Source organism: Acomys minous, assembly GCF_964271855.1.
Source record: "Acomys minous genome assembly, chromosome: 1".
Taxonomy (NCBI): Eukaryota; Metazoa; Chordata; class Mammalia; order Rodentia; family Muridae; genus Acomys; species Acomys minous.
The window spans coordinates 73011783-73026750 of record NC_140483.1 but is presented as its reverse complement, the minus strand read 5'-3'; the positions used below and the strand labels follow the sequence as shown (position 1 = coordinate 73026750).

Here is a 14968-nt window from a genome sequence, read left to right as displayed (position 1 = left end):
AGATACAGGAAGTAGCCAGAAACAGGAAAAGCCAAACCAGTTCATATAAAGGTGAAAGGAAACCCTTCAACTCATGCAATATAAACAGAACAGCATCTCCCTAGTCTTCAAGCCAAAAGCTTAGCAATGAATCTAAGAGTCCATTTTTTTCCAGTAGTCACCATGACCATTTTCTCCATGTCTCTGCTCTCTAACTGCCGAGATTGATGTTATGACAATGTTTAATAGAAGAAAATGAGGTGTTTATTCTCCCAACCTTCTTTAAAAATGCACAACTTTGGTAGAGACTCATCTCAACCCCTTGCCACTTTTAAGTTACTGGACTGATGACTTTAAAGAGGACAGTGTGATGTGGAACTCCCATCCTGATAATCTCCAATAGACTCTAAAGCATTGGGACCAACAACCATGCCTGAAATTCCTAAGCTATGAGCAAAACTAAAACTTATGTATTCATAAATTGACCCTACCATATGTATACCATATAGACATCTTCTCTCTTCTAAAAGGAACTGTAATATTAAAATTTACCTGTTATATAACAAAAATAAAAAATTAATATCCACTAAGGATATATTAAGTACTAGCAGATAGAAAAAAGTTTAAATAGGGACATTAGGAAACAGAGTAAGATGTCATCCCAGATTTGTGCACTAAGCATCCAACACACAGCTTCCTAACCAGAGAACAACAGAGAATCCTAGTTGTGAAGTCACTGGAGATATAGAACTTTGCCATGCATCACTTCATTCATTCATATAAAGAGACATATAGGGTAAGGATAGGATTAGTGGATGAAATTCTTTCCATACAAGTATGAGGACCTGAATTTGAATCCCTATCACACACATAAAGCTGAATGTGGTAGGAATCTGTAACCCCAGGGTTTCTACAGAGAGGTGAGAAATGGAGCCAGGGGGAATACTCAGACATTTTCTTGTCAGCTAGCCAGAGTCACTAGCTCTGAAGACACGAGATCCTGTCTTACTCAAGAAGAAAAGTGAAGCCCAAAACACCGTGATATCCTATGGTCTCTACACATGTATAAATGCTTGCCTGTACTTTATATGAACACACACACACCAATAACAACAGCAATAATGAGGACACCAGTTACTTAATGACAGATACACTATGAAAGCCATGTGCTGGGAAAGAAAATCCAGTTTCTGCACCCAGGAAGAAGTGGGATCTGAGAGACAAGTATACAACCGGTCTTACAAGCCACTTGAGAAATGATCAACCATTAGAAATTACTGAGAAGAGAATGAAGTGCCTCCATTGAAAAACCCTCTATTTTTTTTGGAATTTGTGGATTTTAATAACTAGTGGGAGCTGCTTTAGAAGACCTTCAAGTCACTTTATTTATGTTTATAAATCACCAGGTTCTATTCCACAAGCTTTCTATCCACAAAATAATCTGAAAATACCTATAATATGAATATTGCTGTCTCTTAGTACAATCAGGCAGACAACCTTGAATGATGCTTCTACCTTTTCACCTTGCTTAAGAAAGTATCTCCTGGTTTTGTTGTTGATGATGATTGGTTGTTTGGTTGTTTGGTTGGTTGGTTGTTGGTTGGTTTGGTTTGTACTTCAGTCTAAGTTCCCATTGAACTTCTGAGATTCTTCTGTCTCTGCCTCCTATTTTACTAAGGACATGCTGGGATTATTAACACTCACTATCCCATTTCACTTATGTGGGTTCTAAGTATTGAAAGTCTGGTTCTCAGGCTTACATGTGGTAAGCTCACTCTCCACTAAGTCATCTATCCAGAACTAAAGATAAGTATTATTAGTAATATGGTCAGTCTCCCATTTATAGAAAATAAAAGTGAGATACAGAGATAGTAAGCAACTTCTGTAGGTTGGATGACTATATACATGTTAGAACTGAATGATCTTCACCTAATCTCAGGAGCTATACCAAGTAGATACAATGTGTATGTTCATTGGACTCTCCATGTAGGCCCAGCACAGGCATCATTTGGTGTAACTCACAGAGTTGAGATCATCCTTGACCTCATGTTTATAGCTCTTTGATCTACAGTGTGTAAATGAAGGTCTCCAAGGGAAGTCCACACTCTGAAGCCCAATTAAGTAATTAGATCTGGAGTCCTAAGGAACTTCCCTGGATTTCATTTTTGCATTTGCCCTTTCTTAAGCTCTCTCTCTCTCTCCAGTATCCCTCAGGCCACACTACATGTTCACAACTCTTTCTAGAGGCCAAATTGTGTCTTTAGAGGCCTTTCAGATTTGACCATGAGAGCTCATATCTCTTAATCCAATTCCAAGATGATGATCACTGATCATGGCTAGTTTTCATTTTTCTCTGTGTTCCACAAAATTATGTCATATTAGCTCATGTGAATGTAGCTACTCATAAAACTTCTCTTAGGGGCATCTCACACTTGGGCCCATTTTCTGTGCAGGGTGGGAAAATATGGCATGCTCACTATTTCTAATGAAGCATAAAGCCACTCATTTAGAGGATGCCCACATGTCCCCTTTAGACTTCTTCATGGAAATAAAATACTAGTTGTTCTCCCTACATGTCCACAGCCACTTATTTTCCTTCTCTCAGAAGTCAGTTCATTGGTTTTCATTTTGCTTTCAGTTTCTGAAATACTGAGAGTTGCATTTTTTGTAGTAAGCCAATTAAGGAAAATATAATTTAAGTGTCTCAGTTGTTAATATTACACACACACACATGCACACACACACACACACACACACACACACACACACTTGATGTAGCATCTGCTTTTATGCATATTTTAATGTACAGACAAACAGATTCTATTGAGAATACTACAGGAATGAAGTGGTATGGGAAAACTCAAATATGAATAAAGAGTTTGAATAACAATTTCAGAAGGAGGTGAGCACGTGCAGAGTGTAAAAAGGAAGGTCAAGTTCAGGCAGTACTGCTGCCATTGAATATCTAAAGGGCAGTCATCTACAAAATGGAAGAGACTCATTCAGCATTGTTAAAAACTGCAAAGCAAGGATGACTGAAGCAAGGAACATAGGAAGGTTTGGCCCAGCTGAAGAAAAATTAAATTGGAACAATTAGTAACAATTAGTGCTGTTGAAGAAGAGAATGATTTGCTTCTGAGAATATGAAAGTTGTCTCATGAACAATTCCTAAAAGGAACTTCAATAGCCTTCTGTCAAGGATATTGTAGAGCAAATGAATGCATTCACCAAACAAGAGCAGTGGCCCAAGCTGCACAGTACAATCATGTGGTGAGTTTGTGCAATTTTTCACCCCAGGGCCATATCCAAGAAACTCATTTAGGAAGGATACAGTGGAGTCAGAATATTATATTTTAGAGTTTTCAATCTGATTGTCATATGCAGCCTAGAAAAGTACAGTTTGGTTAGAAAAATACATCCTATTCCTTATTCAAACTAAGTATCTTAATCTATTTGCTGTTACTATGACAAAACATAAAGGCCACAAGCAAATTGGAGGGGAAAGGCTTTATTTCAATTTACAGCTTATAATCTATCAGGAAAAGAAATCGAGGCAGAAGCTCAAGGTAGAAAGTCAAGGCAGGAAGCTGGAAGCAGGCCTTCTAAGAGATGTCTTGGAGGAATGCATCTCACTGGCTTGCTCCTCAAGGCTTGCCTAGATTGTTTAACTATATAATCTCGGGTTGCCTGCACAGAGGTATCACCACTCACAGTAGACCAGGCTTCCCCATTAGAAATTAATCCAGAAAATGCACTACAAATCAATTTGAAGAAGGCATTTTCTTACTTAAATTTCTCCCTTACATGACCCTATCTGTGGCAAATTGACAATCAACTAGCCAACAGAGATTTATACATTATAGAATCATCCTCCTTGAGTCAGGAAAAATGAGCCAGATTTCTGCTACATACATGGGAGTTTCCCCAACCTTCACCATCAGATTTTCCAAAGCAGCACTTACAGTTCTCAGATGAAGAATATTTTCTTAACAGTGGAGGCCTCTGCGGCAGCATGGCAGGACAAAATGCAGAGTGACTCTTCCAGAGGATAATTCCTCAGCCAGAGACTGAAAGGAGCACCCTGACTCAGACACGGTTGTGTCACTTAGAACTGTGTATTCTACAATGACACTCTGCATTCCTGCATTGGAATCACTTAACCTCTGAACACATTAGGAACTACCACCGTTTTTGCTATACCTACATTTTTCTTCATCCCTCCTTACTACTACTGTTCTTCTATCTCCAGAACAAGTTCCTCATACTTTAATGTTGAGTGCTGTAGCACGTTCCACACAAAATAGAGAATAGTTAGGCCATCTCAGGTAGGAGAGAACCCACAGTATAACAAAAGACAAAACATAAACATGACAGATTCTGAGAATTTTAGTACAACCATTCAGATTAGGATGTACACACCTATACACATATATATTGTAGATATATATGATTATATTATTTTGTATATTATTATATTATTTTGTGTAAGTGGGAGGACAGCTATCAGCTGCCAAACATATTGACAAAGGTCAAATGTCAGAAAAGTGGCTCAAACTATGGCTCATGTTCACTCAAAGGCCTTGACCGTGAATGATGCCCTAACCATCATGAAACATGGTGTTCTTAAATGTAAACTCTGAATAATAGTGAAACCTTCTACACTTAATATCCTATAATTCCAGCTGCATTGTGTTACATGAGCACCTAACTTTGAAATTTTCTTTTCCTCTAATATCCACTAAGAAATTTTTATGAACAATTTCAAGTCAAATGCATTCCTGAACATATTCAGATGCAGATAGAAGTGTGATGATCCAGCCCACAATGGGTTTGAATGCTTGGACATTAAGATCAGCTTTGTCTTCTAAGTAACCTATTAGAGAAAATTCTTTTTTTGTCAAGCCTAACTGGATATGCATATGATGAAATACGGTACATCATAGGGAAGTATGTATACAGTGCATTGGCTTACATAATTAAAGTTGTCAAACAAAATGGAAGCCATTAAAATTATACATCTTAGCAGCTGGCTTTCTTCTCCTAGACTCCATAAAAGAAGAAGACAGGAGCTCCACAAGGAGAGCAACATAGCCAACAAATTTGGTCATATAGTTTTAACTGAGAACCCCTGCTCATTATATTTTTTATCAATAAAGTCTCAGGAGCCAGATGCTATGGTGAAAAACCTCAGAAAGGCAGAGAAAGCACCCAGCTGACCTTTCTACTCAGCTCACAGCCCAGTGGAGAAGGTTCAAAAGACTCACCATCTCAGCTGTCAGCCCAGGAGATAAAGACAAAAACAAAACAAAACAAAACAAAACAAATAAACAAATAAACAAACAAAAAAACCAATGCCAAAGGCTTACTAGTTCAAAACCCCAAAAGCCAAAAGCCAAGTATCTGAGGTGCTTAACATCCAAAGAGCTAAAAGCTAAAGAGCCAATGAGGTCAAATTAAAATCTCAAGACATCAAGAGTTAAAGATCTAAGTCCATTGTACTTCTAAATGCTGTCTTAAATACCCCTCAACTCAAAGTCCCTCCTACTCTTTAATCCCTGTCAGCTGGTTTCTAGCTTAGCCTCTTGACTGAGGGTTAACTTTATTAAATCCTATACACAGCTAGCTCTTGGATTAAAGGTGTGTGTTAGGGCTCAACCACAAAACATAAGACAGGTATTTTACAGTTCACAATCTCTGAGATCACGTTGGGATGAAATATCCAGTAATATGGGCCCAGCGGACCTAAAGAGACTGATGCACCAAGCAAGGACCAGGCGTCTAGAAGATCTACTCCCCCTGCTCATATGTGGGTGATAGGCACCACCCACAGTCTCTATGTGATCCCCATAATATGGAGATTAGGGACTGCCTCAGAAATGGATCATGTTGCCCACTCATTGCCTACTTTCCCCTCCCTGGCCAGCCATATCAGCTGACAGAAGAAGAGGATGCAGGCATTTCTGATGAGACTTGATAGTCTGGGATCAGGTAGCAGAGGAGAAGGGCCCCCCTTTCTGAGGACTAGGTAAAGCAGGAAGAAGAGATGGAGGGTGGAACAAGGAGGAGACTACAGAGGGGGATACAATTGGAATATAAAGGCCCTTAGATACTTTTCTGCTCAAGTGGCATGCTGTACCTTGCACTTGTACCAGTAAACCTTGCTTTACTTTTGAATTGTTTCCTTCGTGCTTTGAGATCTGATTATTTGAGTAAGATGCCAAGACCCTGGAAATAACTAGTCTAGACAACAACCTCAGTTAACACAATGAGAATTGCCTTATTTTACTCAGCTCCACATCCTTGTCTATAAAATTCATTTGATCTGTCCACTAAAGTCTCAGTCAGATTCAGTTCAATGAACCAGTGAATGGACAGTACTTGTTAATGGGGTTCCTTGAAGTTGGTATCCACAAATCTGATCTTATTTCACTGATTCTCTCCCTTACCTTTGAAGAAGTTGCAATTTCCTTAGCAACTGTCAGTGTCTGGTTTCTCCAGACAATTAATGCATTGTTATATGCCTGAAGACATATGCACATTTTGTGAAAAGAGATGCAGTATAGAAGAAGGTTAAAGTAATAGAAGTTGTTACTGAATCTTGGGTCTGATATTTGTTGACTCTTGGGACCAAGAATAACAAAGATTACTTAGCCAAGTAGGAAAGAGCCTGTTGCCATCAATGTAAGGCAACTCTGCATGTCTAGGTTATATGTTATCTACTGTGATATAGAATAGAGCAGGCAGAGTACAAATATTATATATATGGTAGAAATTCTACTGGAGCAGCTATAGCACATGAGTCAGGACATGTATTTGAATTTCACATTGTTATAAAAATAATAAATAACATTCTTAGGTGTTGAAATATAGACTTAAGTTAACAGTCTATGGGAAGACTCAATTAAGGAAGACCATCTTAGCATAACGGCTCTTAAATTACAAATGGTTGAATGCACACACACACACACACACACACACACACACTCACAAGGGACAGAAGGGGAGAGAGAGAGGAGATAAGAGAGAGAGAGAGAGAGAGAGAGAGAGAGAGAGAGAGAGAGAGAGAGAGAGAGAGAATTGCCAGATGCTGCTAAGATTTAACGATGTTCCAATCTTTTAGATTAAGTGATAAAGGAACTGCATAAAATCATGAAACTCACTGCTTTCTATATTTATATCATCTCTAGATTTCATATTGAGCCTAACACAATGCAAATGTTCCATAGCTATTTGTTACTGTTAAACAATACTGTTTGTGAATCTACGGTCCCTCAGTAGAAGAATGGATAAAGAAAATGTGGTACATATACACTATGGAATACTACTCAGCTATTAAAAACAAGGAATTCCTGAAATTTGTGGACAAATGAATTGAGCTAGAAATGATCATAATGAGTGAGTTAACCCAGAAGCAGAAAGTGTCAAATGGTATATACTCACTTATATCTGCATACTAGCCCAAGGGGCATGTCCCACGAAAGCCTTCACTTACCAGGAAACTGGGACAGAGGGAAGGACATCCTATTAGGACTCTAGATGAGAGAAGCATGGGAGAATAGCAAAGCAGAAGGATCCAGAGGGTCCTAGAAACCTACAAGTAGAACATTATGAAAGGCAGATTTGGGCCCAGGGATCCCGCTCAAACTAAGGCACCAGCCAAGGACAATACAGGCGGTAAACTTTAAACCCCTACCCATATCTAGTCAATGGAAAGAACATTCTCCACAGTTGAGTGGAGATTGGGGTATGACTTTCACATGAACTCTGGTGCCTTATATTTGACCATGTCCCCTGGAGGGGGAGACCTGGTGGCACTCAGAGGAAGGATAGCAGGTTACCAAAAAGAGACTTGGTACCCTATGTGCATATACAGGGGGAGGAAATTCCCCTCAGGAACACCCATAGGGGAGGGGAATAAGGGGAAAATGGGAGGGAGGGAAGAATGGGAGGATACAAGGGATGGAATAACCATTGAGATGTAACAAGAATAAACTAATTAAAAAAAAGGAAAAAAAATTAAAAAAAGAATACTCTCCAATTCACAATTGTTATTTAATGCTTTCCATTTAAATATAGTTGAGTGCATATATGAAGTTTGAGTTCTTACACTTAAGTATGAATGCATATATGCACATGTCTGTGATGCCTAGTTCAAAATTAGCATACTTTCAATGGCATTTTCTTGGTAAGTCACTTTCTGAGTGTTTTTTGATATATGTAAAACAAATGTACGCAGGAAATTAAAACTCTAAGTTTCCAGAAATGTTAGAAGTGATGTTTACAAAAGTGTTTGGGTTAAAATTAAAAGTAAAACAAACCAGCTTATTCTTCCTGAAAACATGAGATAGTAAGCCTGGGTAACTTGTGTGGGTGGAGGCAAAGCCACTAACCTTCAACTTTTTCAAACCTTTATCTTACATCATGAATATTAATTGACTTCCTCACAGGTGTCAAGATCACAGTCACAGATATAGATTGCTTTTACTGGACATACTTCAAGCACCGGAATTGTCACCATTTAGTATAGTCAGTGAAGGATCTATGCAATATATCTTTGCACTTATGGATTTATGATGGTTCAGGCTAAAGTATCATCATAAGCTAAACTAATCCATGTATAGTCAACAGAAGATTTTCTTTGATATGACGCCTGAGCCCTACGCTCATCTGCTGGCAGAAGGACCACTTTTCAAGCATAGAAGTCCTCATTCTACTCATGAGCATCAGAGGTGGTGCCAGGCCACTACAGGACTGCTAAGCTCTTTAAAAGACTTCTAAAGAAAAACATAGAAGCTCTAATGGCAGCAATATGAAACATTTCCAAGTACATCTAAAATATTGTATCAATTTTCCAGTCCTATCTTCAATTTTTAAATCTCCATATGTGAAATCAGAAAATATTTGTGATGAAGTTTGCTTCATTTGGAGTCAAAATTTAACATGAAGTAATATATTCATTACTCATTAAGTGTTACAATTATATTCATATTTCCTATGAATATATTAATGCATTTAATAGCTGCTTGGGACCCTTTTGTTTGGCATTTATCATACAGAACATAAATAGACAGAAGATTGGGATAGATGTGAGGACATTCTATTGGGACTCTAGGGGAAATAGAAGGATCCAGAGGGTCCTAGAAGCCTACAAGAAGAACATCATTATGGGTGGATCTTGGGTGGAACGGGGCTCATGGGGAGTCTGCTCAAACTACTCCACCAACCAAGGACAATATAAGTAGTAAACATCGAACCCCTACTCTGATCTAGCCAATGGACAGGACATTCTCTCTAGTTTTGTGGAAAGTGAGGACTGACTCTGATATGAACTCTGGTACCCCATATTTGACCACTTCCCCTTGGTGACGAGGCTTGGTGGCACTCAGAAAAAGAATAAGGAGGCTACCAAGATGAGACTTGATAGCCTATGACCATACAGTGCAGGAGGAGGTCTGCCTCCATCATACACCTAGGGGAGGGGAATAGGATAAAAGTGGGAGGATCCATTGATGGGATAACAATTGAGATGTAATCTGAATAAGTTAGTAAAAATTCTGAAAATAAATAAGACCCCAATGCTTCAAACTCCTTTTGGAGATTCTCCTTTCTTTCCAGGTATGTCCAAACATTTGGCATTTCAAACCGGCTTTGTCATTTGCAATTATATCAAAACACATTTACTGCTATCCTGGGATACATATAGTTAACAGGCTACACAGGTAGAACATTCTTCAAACATTAATCAAAGGTTATCACTAGATGAACACATGCTTTAAAAAATGCAGTTCAAGGCCAGTGAGTATGACAACAGCCTGGCCTAGGTGAGATTTTCTCTCAAACAGACAGACACTATAACTCCCTTCTCCAAGCTCTGAATTCTACACTTAATTTTTCAACTCTGTCCCTATTGCTTTTCAGATACTTAAACATATCATCTGGAGGTAGATAAACAATTAGCAATAGTTTATTAAATGAAATAAAGCACTTTGGCATTTGGAAAGTAGGCTTATGGCTTGCTGTAGATTTATGCCCAGCACCCCAAGTTACACCCAGCTCACATGACAGTCAGTTATGAGATCCTGTGGCAAGGCTTGCTGTATGAGAACAGGCCCTTCTGTAGAAGTTCGTAATAAATCCAGAGCAGTACTTTTATAAGCACAAGTTAACATGTCTTAACATGTTAACATATATATATATATATATATATATATGTGTGTGTGTGTGTGTGTGTGTGTGTGTGTGTGTGTGTGTGTGTGTTAAATTTCTTAAAAAAATTAAATCTTCTAGTAACTACTCAATTTTAAAAGTTTTATTTATTTATTTATTATGTACATTTTAGATGGTTGTGAGCCAACATATCATTGCTGGCAATTGAACTCAGGGCCTTTGTAATAGCAGCCCATGAGCCATCTCACCAACCCCAACTGCTCAATTTTTAAATTCATTTAAAATTTGGTCAAAATTATAAACCACTTCAGAAAAGTCATATATATGTGTATATGCATATATTTGTGATTTAAAAATATTTTAAATTCTATTATATAGATGTATTGCTTGAAGATATGATGAATAAACATTATAGTATTTATATATTACAATTAATAAACTAATCTATTTCAGCAAGTACAGTTTTGGATAATTAGTTTCCAAAGACTTCCTGCAATAATTCCAAGAAAGCACCAGAATGGTTTCCAAAGTTGTATACAAATTTGCACTCCCACCAGCAATGGAGGGTGTTCCCCTTTTTCCAAATCCTTGCCTGCATGTGCTGTCACCTGAGTTTTTACCTTAGCCATTTGTATTGATATAAAATAGAATCTCACAGTCATTTTGAGTAGCATTTCCCTGACAGCTAGGCATGCTGAGCATTTCTTTAAGTATTTCTCAGCCATTCTATATTGCTCTGTTGAGACTTTTCTGTTTGATTCTTTACCCCATTTTTTAATTGGACTATTTGTTGTGATGTTTAATTTTTGATTTTTTAAAAATATATTATGGATATTAGCCCTTTGTCAGATGAAAGCTTGGTGAAGATCTTTCCCCAGTCTGTACGGCATCATTTTGTTCTCTTGACAGTGTCCTTTGCCCTACACAAGTTTTTCAGTTTCATATGGTCCAATTTATTAATGCTTGATCTTATTGCCTGAGATGTTGGTGTTCTGTTTACGAAGTTGTCTCCTGTGCCAATGAGCTCAAGGCTCTTCCCCACTTTTTCTTCTAACAGATTTAGTGTGTCTTGTTTTATGTTGAGGTTACTAATCCATTTGGAATTTAGTTTTGTGCATGGTGATAAGTATTCCAATTTTTCTACATGTAGCCACCCAGTTAGACCAGCATCATTTGTTGAAGATGCTGTTTTCCATTGTATGGATTTGGCTTCTTTGTCAAAAATCAAGTGTCCATTGGTATGTGGGTTTATTTCTGGGTCTTCACTTTGATTCCACTGATCAACCAGCCTATTTATATGCCAGTACCATGCTATTTTTGTTACTGTTGCTCTGCAGTAAAGCTTCAGATTTCGGATGGAGATTCCTCCAGAAGATCATTGTACAGGATCGTTTTAGTTATTCTTCTGAGAATAACAACTTTAATGGATGGACTCAGCAGTTTGTTCTTAAATGTTTATTCTTTTATATGTAATATATTAAAAAAGAGAATGAAACACGTTTGGGAAGCAGTTGGACAGAAAAGAAAGAAAAGAGAAGGGCAAGAGAGAAAAGAGAGAAGGGGAAATTATGTAATTATATTTTAATTTGGGACTCATAGCTGAGATATCCAAGATGTTCAAATGCTTAGAAACAGAAAACACTAAGTTTTTCTGACCTCTCTGTGTCCTACTTTCTGGAATATAAGGATAGTTCTCTCTCTCTCTCTCTCTCTCTCTCTCTCTCTCTCTCTCTCTCTCTCTCTCTCTCTCTCAGTGTGTGTGTGTGTGTGTTTCTGGTTTGAAACAACATGAGGAAATTTAGGCATATTTAGTTATCTGAGAATTTATCATTTTCAATTTTAATTGACCAGACAGCTTTCTGACAAAATGCATTTATCCTTTGTCTCTATTTTTCATGTCAGTGTCCATTCGTGCGTCAGTATCTACCAGCTTCTCTCTGTACCACTATTTCCTTGTCTTTTTGTTGGCAGTTGTGCTCTCTTCTTCCCTGCCTGCTTCAACTGGAATGCTTTCAAGAGAAAGTAAATTATTTCTCATGAAAAGATCTTTTAAAGCAAAAATTGCTGCACAGCTCCAGCCTGTTATTAATTCTCCTCAGTAGAAATGAGAATTTTTGTCAGCTACATACTGTTTACAGTTACTGTCAATGTGTATCAATTTTCTATCCATCTTTTGAAATTAAAAGCTGAAAATCGCTGGGCGTGGTGGCGCACGCCTTTAATCCCAGCACTAGGGAGGCAGAGGCTGGTGGATCGCTGTGAGTTCGAGGCCAGCCTGGTCTACAAAGTGAGTCCAGGACAGTCAAGGCTACACAGAGAGACCCTGTCTCAAAATAAATAAATAAATAAATAAATAAAAGCTGAAAATCTCATTTAAAAATTTAAAGCATCAAATCTTCCTATAATTAATGACAATAGTTGGGCACAAAATTTTCAAAAATAGATATTGTATTTGACAACAGTGAATACTGATGAGAGACCAAGGGAAGCAGGTAATTATAGATTAGTGTCCCTGTACTACTGTTCAGAAAGCATAGAGCAGAGGAACTCTAAAGGCACTTTGTGTGACAGGCATCCTGTCCATGACTCCTTGTTTCTCAGCTGAAGGAAGACAAGCCCCTTGAGAAAGGCTCTGTGGAGGGCCCATCACAACACTAATGTCCCATGGATTTGAGGACCTTAGTCAAAGGGAATGACCCTGAATTCACTGGCAAGGTCATCACTGGAAGGAAGTTTTACATATTTGTTCAATGTTTTGTAGACTTACGTATCAATTGGATGAAAGACATGCATATTAAACATTTTATTCTCTATCAGTTATTTTGTGAAGAATATATTTTGAGGGCTAGAGACATGTCTCAGGTGGTAAAGTAAGATTTTCCTGGCATTCATGAAGCCAAGGGTTTCATTCCCCAAACTGTACAAATTTGGCATAGTGATTCACACTGATGGTCCTCAGTGTTGGAAGGTAGAGGCAGGAGGGTTAAAAGTTCAAGGTTATCCATTGCTACATATTATATTTGCTGTCAGCCTGAGATACCTGAGAAACTGCCTCAAAGTGAAGAAATAGTAAGAATGACAGATGAATGAAGGAAAAGGTGAGGGAAGGAAAGGCGATATGGAGAGAGGGAGAAAATTTGGGATCTTCTGAGTCCTCAGCCAATCTCCGTATGGTCCTAATAATCTCACAGTGGAAGCTTCAGTCCAAGTCAGCTGAGAGATACAAGGGGCAAGTGTAGAGAACACCTAAGATGAAAAAAGCAAGGAAGCAACTTGTGGTATGTGAGAAAAGTCTCACATGGCCTATCTCTGAAGGTTGATCCATTGACATTTGTCAACTGACAACACCTCATACCTTTTTCTTAACAAGAAAAGGGTCTACATCACAAGAACTAAGCAATATTGGGCACCTTGATAGCCAATGAGGAAGAAGAGATGGGGAGATCCCACTCTCTTGCCCACTCTCAGAAGGATGTTAATCATTCCTGGGAGGAGAGAGATTTTCTTCATTATTGTAGCCAAAGTCAAGGTCACCATGCTCCAGTAAGCAATCCTAATTATACTTATTGGGTTACAATATGCATGTACATATGTTTTTTATATACATTCATATACTATAACTATATATTAGTCCTTTTTCTACTTTTATTACATACCCTGTATATATATTTGTATATACTATGTATGTATATATATATATGTGTGTGTGTGTGTGTGTGTGTACATAAAATAAAAGAAGAAAAATACTAATAGAAGGAGGGAATGGAATTGTCAAGAATGAGAAGGGGACAAGAGAAGAAAACAAGGGTTGAGTATGAACAAGGCAAAACATATTAAAGGGACATATGAAAACATTGTAACAAAAACATTATCATGTATGTCCATAAATGCTGATAAATCATTTAAAATAAAGCTCTCTAGAAAACTTTGAAACATCAAAGAGCTTTTTAATGTATCTAGTAAAATAAAGTGGTGACAAATGCTTTGTGAAATCTGGAGAATAACACTTTATGAACCACCTAGGGTTGACAAAGGTGTGCCTTCCTCTCCCATTGGCTTCTTATTGCTTCCTGGGAGAGAACACAAAATTTCTAACACAAAATTTCTAAAAAAAAAATCCATTTATTTTTATTGTCAGTCTGGGAGTCACTCAGCTCTGATAAAAATATTCTGAGAATCCAACACACAAAATGTCAGGGAGGCTAGCTTCACACTCTCTTGCCTTTTGTCTTCCATACCCCATCTATGAAGAACAGTTTTGCCCTGTGAAATATATTGCTTAGCAGGTAAAGGAACTAGCCCACAAATCTAACTGTTTAAGTCCAATCCCCAGAACTCATATCTGAGAATGGAGAGAGCCAAGCCAACTCCCTCAAGGTGTCTTCTGATTTCTACAGGTACAAGACACGTGTGTACCAACAGACAGACAGACAGAGAGACAGACAGACAGACACGCACAAACACACAACTTACACAAATAATCTTCAACTTTCCACTTTAAATTATGTTAAATATTATTAGAACCTTTTCTTCAATATTAAAATATGTGTGGACTGCTGAAATTATTCTTTAATAAGACTGGATGGGTCTTATATATGGATCCTGAGGGTTAGGGCAGGCATGGGAAGAGCATCTCCTTGGCTTACATTCTAGATTTATATTCTAGTCCTCATATCTACAAATGATTTACGTGATCTGGCTGAAGTTTGGGCCCCTAAACACCATGATTTTCTGTAAAGGAGTCACGGATTTTCCATATGTTAAGCTAATATATAGCCTCAATGCCACATGAAAAAATCACCCTCACCACTATAGGTTCTGG

General features: G+C 37.9%; 1 protein-coding gene across 1 annotated transcript in view; it reads right to left on the bottom strand.

The window, feature by feature from the left end:
• CNTNAP5 (contactin associated protein family member 5) overlaps nt 1-14968 on the bottom strand; it is an 893510-nt gene that overhangs the window by 780964 nt on the left and 97578 nt on the right. The gene's annotated exons all lie outside the window — the stretch shown is intronic.